The sequence below is a fragment of the Agelaius phoeniceus genome, chromosome 13, assembly GCF_051311805.1.
Source record: "Agelaius phoeniceus isolate bAgePho1 chromosome 13, bAgePho1.hap1, whole genome shotgun sequence".
In the NCBI taxonomy this organism is placed as follows: Eukaryota; Metazoa; Chordata; class Aves; order Passeriformes; family Icteridae; genus Agelaius; species Agelaius phoeniceus.
This window is the reverse complement of record NC_135277.1, coordinates 4,531,937-4,537,936: the sequence shown is the minus strand read 5'-3', so window position 1 is coordinate 4,537,936 and position 6,000 is coordinate 4,531,937.

Genomic DNA, 6,000 nt, shown 5'->3' with positions numbered 1-6,000 from the left:
TTGATTTTCAGACTGTGAAGGTACCTGATGCAGTTCTGCAGAAACAATTATGTTACTAATTTCAAGTGGGTAAAAGTCTGAATCATGTCCATTATTTCAAATAATGTGGCTTTGGTTTTTTTAAACTAAAACTGGCATCTTCTTGAAAGATTCTGGATGTAGAAATATGGCCAAATATTTGCTTTTAAGAAATATGTGTATCACCTTTCAGCTGTGCTGCATGAGAGTACTTTCATCCCAAACATTTTCTCTACCTTCTTCTATCTGAAGCTGAAGAAACTATGCTGAACCCTTTTAATGATGATGATATTACTAAAAGGGAACATTTTCCAGGTGAAAAACATTTTATCTTGGTCTCAGAATGCAGTCTAGAGTTTTTGTAGGAACATTGTAGTAACAGGAAATATTTTCTTTCAGCTCCAAGGCGTCACATGCTTGATTCTGTGCAATACATTTCAAGATGGGTATTATAACAACTTGTCTGATACTGATCTTAATGGACTTTTGAACTGCTAATATTTCAGATTTGAACTGCTTGTACTTCAATTGATGATCTGAGCATTCCACAAATACCAGAACTAGCATGTTTACTGCCCTGCTGTTGATTGATATCTCCTAATGAACAAAGCACCTGCAAAAGTGATAAAGGAAAGTTACTAATTGGTTTAACTTAGGCCAGCCACTTCATATTTTATAAATGAGGAAACTTTTAAGGAATTGCTGCTGGAAGCCATCTGCTAACTAAATAAAAATGAATGACAATCATCAGGTTCCACGTGCCACTTAGAGCAAGTATCATCAGAAAAAAAAAATACAGCTGCTTACTTTGAAATAAAAGCAATGCAGGAACTCAAATTCAAAGCCCCTAATAATCATCTTTATAATATAAAGTGTTAATCAGATTGGTATACACAAACCTGTCAGCAGTTTGGACCCCTTCTCTAGATATCAGAGAGAATACTTGTGGTCACTTTTAAGAGCTACTAGTAGAATTTACAATACTAAATCATGATTTATTATTCCTTCCAGGACATCTCAAGTTTCTGTTCCCAATTCTGCTTCCCTCCTCATCATCCCTTTTTCAGCTAAAACTGTATCAGGCTGGGAAATGTTCAGGATGTGTGTTTTCCTCTTGTATTGTGCATAATTTTGCAAGTCATTAAATCTTTGTTTCTTGTCTTTTCTAACCTTCTCAGTAACCTATCTAAACAACTCTCAAAGGAAAATGAGTCAATCAGGAAAGAAACAGCTCTAATGCCAAACAGGAAAAAAACCCAAACAGAAATAGAAATAAAAAGGGAAAAGCTTTCACTTAAGGAATACAAGTACCAACCAACACTAGGCTCCTTTAAAGACATATACAATGTTTTAATTTATTTCTACTGCCTGTGAAGTTCTATTGAGTCTGAAAGGTTACTCACGTGTGTAAAATTTAGCACACTGAAGAATGTGGGAATACTTCAAGCTACATTTTAATATGAGGGATTATACATAAGCACAAAAGATGAGATTCTTCTTGAAAGTTCAAAATAAAGACCTGCAGAATGTGCTGTTTTGTGCAAGTAAATGCCAGAAACCACATCATTCTCTAACAAGGGCCCATCCTGTTTACCATGTTGGCATGGCAGTCCAGAGAAAATTGAATTTCCTTCACTAGAAAGACAGACTTTCTTCCTGTGCTAGCAGCACTTTGGTTGTGTTATGTGCAGCAGGACCATTTACAACAACTGGGTTTAAGCAGTGCAGGGTGTTTTGTCAGGGTGACAAAGGGGAATTACACTGCACCCATATATGGCACACAATGCTTGGACAACACGTAATATTCTCTGTGGGTAAAGTTCACTTCTGGGCAGAAAGCCAACAAAAGGCTCATGCACCACTTAAGTCCCACTTAAACCCTGTTTTGAAGGCTTAATAGTACACAGGCCATGTTCTGGCCTCTTGCCCAGGAGTGAATTTTACCATGTTCGATCCCCTCTCTCTGCTTGCAGCGGGGGCAAAAGGGCACTGCCTTTGTGCTGGGCAGGACACTGATTTCTGCAAGAAAACACCAGTTTGCTCTCCTCCAGAGAAAGCCACAAATCCACAGAACAACATCTCTCCTGCTTTAGGGCTAATCCACCTTCCCTGGTGCCGTGAGAGGTCATGTGAAGCCAAGAGTTCTGTCCTGGAGAGCCAGGAATCCACCTAAGGACTGGCGCTGGGGTGGAGATGTCCCTCCTGAGCTGCTCAAGATCTTCAGTTGTCCTTTGCTGAGCTTGCATTAATTTTACCTCTGTGCTGACCATTGAGAAGAGTTTTTCTCTGTCATTTCAAAGGCTGGAATGTAGAGGGGAACTGGTAATGCTTTCTTGGACAATGCCTGCAAAGTTGTTTTCCATTTTAAGAGCTTGTGACATGCACCAGTGTCCAAATGACTGTTCTGTCCCTGAACAGGAGGAGATGAGCTATTGCAACAACATTCTGCATGAATAACTTTCTCTGTTTTCACTGTTATTTCGCATTTGAATGTGCAATGTTACAGTAATACAAACTATATTAAATTATTCCTAGGAAATAACTATTCAGGGTTATAATTAGCTCACAGTACTTAGTATTTTGACCTGATCTACTGTAGAGTTCTCTGCAAGGTTGGGGGCTAAAGGTACTATTTACTTGCAGGCAGTTATTAAAACAACACTCAAAGTGCAAGATTTCATATTAAAGATGAACATCATCAGTCTGTTTTACAGCTTCGACTTTATGTATGTTATTCTTATATTAATTAATGAAAACTCAACAAGCAGAATTATTTTGAGATACGGCTTTCTGTGAATGGATTCCAATCCATAGTGATTAAGTAGATTGGAAATATTATTTCCTGATCAGATTTTTTTTAAAGTTCATTTCCTTCCTAATTAGCAAGCAGAACACAGAACACAGCAAGTATTCAGTTCCCTTTAATAATTATTTTATTTTTTATTCCCTTTAATAATTATTTATTTTTTAAACAGAATAGTGATTTACTCAGAATATCTTTCAGAGATCATTTAAAAGACAGAAGCTTCTGCCCATTAAAACACAACTCCTCTCTGAAAACTGACTTTGTGTCACCAAAATACTTGCGAGGTTCAAAAAATATTTTGACACATTTTACTTTTCAATCGTTATAAAAGGATTTTCCCCCTACATATTCTTATTGTGTCTTCATTTCCAGAATTGTTTTTAATTAAAAAAAGACTGTTTTGTTACAATGGATGATTTCAACCCACAAAATATCCTATTGTGCTTGCTATCAAAACAAACAGGTGCACCCAGCAGCATGCACGGTATGCAGTGCAATTGAGCAAACAGTTTGTGCAAAGATTTAAACTCATCTGAACAATGTGAGTTCAAGTGATATGAATTGAAGCCAAATATTCTGGATGAAGGGCTCAGATCTGAGGGAATCTGGATGGAGCCCAGAACCTGTTGATCTTTGTGGGAGTTGTGGGCGCTTTATGCTGTATAGGAGATGATAGTCTCTGTCAGGGTTGGTTTCTCAGTTTGAAATACCCATGAATTTTTTATCAATAGCAGAGTTACTTTTTTATTGAAACTGTACTCCCTCCTGCCCACATATGAAAAAACTCAGATGTTTGCAGAGATTTCATGAGATGGGAAGACATGGAAACTAAAATTTGCTAAAAGTCAAAGAAAAGATGACTGGTAGTTAAATAAGGTTATCTGTGAAGTTTCAGAATGTCTCAATTTCCTTTGTGGCTGGCTTCTATGGGTTGTATAATTTAATTCCTGGATAGCCAAGTTGCCCAGCATGGCATTTTCGTGGAGAAAACACACTTTACAGCAGTGGGATGCCTTTCCTTCCTACAGCCTCAGAGTTGTAGTGGTAGGGAACACAAGGGGACAGTGATAAACTAAAATTCTCTTTGCTGCAAGGAGCAACCTGTCCTTTACTGCCAGAGTGTTGTGTGGCCGTCTATGAATATTTCATTACTGCTGGGCTGGGGCCACTGATTCAGTTCAGACTCCCAATTAGCACTCTGCACCTAACTGTCTGTTGTTATCTCTTTTTACTCTGCTGTGATGTCTTCATTTATCTCAAGTGGATGGTTCCTTTATGTCTCACCCTTCCTACCCTTCTGCTCCCTTCTGTGGTGCTTCAGTGCCCCTGGGTCCTGTATCCTCCTCCTGCACTGGAAGGAGCTGCTTGCCAGGAGTCCCTCTGGAAAGGAGTTCAGTGTCTCACTGTCCCACACACATCCTAATCCTAATAACAGTGGGTGAACATTTTCCTAACCTGACCTGTGATGTTGCTTCTTTTGCAGGCCAAACTCCCTGATTTCTCAGATGGCTGAGAGGTCCCTCCATGAGCCATCCCCTCAAATCTCCTCTCTGTGAACAGTCACTGCACACTCTTCTGGCTCTGATCTATAATCTCTTCTGGATAAACCAGAACCTTTATTTGTTCTGATGAACACTGTGCACATCTGTAGGACAATTTTGGTTAATAATGTAAATTCATTCTTGTCACATGCAGTCCAGGAGATCCTAGACACAGCAAAAGATGACTCTCCCAGGGTCTTGAGATGCCCCAAAATAAATTGTGGTGTATGGTGATACTAAGCAGCTTCACATATATTTGATATGAAATTGTTTAAAACTCTAGACTAGGCTGAATTATTTTTTTCTAAGATGTTAAAAATATTTGAAACCCTTGCACTCAGGATTCATGCAGCAAGTACAAACTTCTCCAGCGTTGAGTGAAGTTGGAAAGTGGAAGGAAAGATGTACTTTCTGAGGTGAAACTCCTAAATAGACAGTATCATTTTTCCCAGTTGGCAGTTACAGTTTGGTGATCCCAGACTTCTACACGCAAAAGTACTTGACTGTCAAAACATACTTATTGACTAAAAAAAGGAGAAAACATTTCTGCTTCTGAGAGGGGGGTGACTACTCAGTGTTTGTCAGCCTCTAGTTCTGGGTGTTCATTATAAAATTTTGACTGCACATCCATGGACAGGTTTTTGGCAACAGGAGATGGTTCGGCTTTCTTGCTACTTTCATTAATTTTCCTTCAGTTTTTTGAGAAAATCTCATAAAATATGTGGTTTTTTAGGATGTGTACGTGCATGTTGCATGTGCAGGGTCTTTATCCACCACCTTGACAGAGCAGTTTATGAACCAATATAAAAGGGTAAAAAGTGAGGGAAAGTTTTTCCCTTGGAGAGCAGCATTAAGAGTCATAGCTTTATTAGATAAATTTAATCTCATGGACATTTTGTGCATAATTCTCCACGGACTGGTTCCTTCTGGGTCCTTGCTTTTATTTGCAGTAGCCAAAGTATTAATAGGGTTAAAGGTGGTGGCGTGGTGGATTTATGGGCGACACGCCGCAGTCCGTTAAAGCAGGATCACTAATGGGTGACCTTGAGGTTCGACCGTCCCAGACTCGGGAAGATCAAGTCTCAGACCCCTCCTGCAAGTGCTCTGACCTCTCCATTCTTCCCCTCCATGGCCTAACCTTTCACTCACTGATCTTTGACCAAATTATTAAGCAAACACCTGCTTAGGTCTCTGACCAAAGACTGTAGACCAGGAGAGCTGCCATAATTCCCTGTGAATTAGCTTTAATAATAACAGTACTGGCCTAAGGAGAAAATCAGGGGGTAGGTTTACAGTAAATAATCATGCTGCTACAGAGCACATCCAGAACGGGCCCTTCAGCAGCTCTCACCTACAGTAAATCAATGCTAATCTATTTGACTGTGATAATAACGGCTTGTCAGCAGATACAGTTTCTTTATTTGACTTGACTAGGACAATGACTAGGTAAAATTTATTTCCTATTACTAAAACAAGACAAAGACTAAGATTAATCCTTTGATGCCAGGGATTTCCCATTGGTAATAATGCAGAAACTGCATTAGTGTTCCACACTGTTGCTAAGAGTAACTGGAACAGGAAAAAAAAAAGGCTGAAAAATATCTGATGTCAAATGTTAAGCCTGTGTAATGTTAT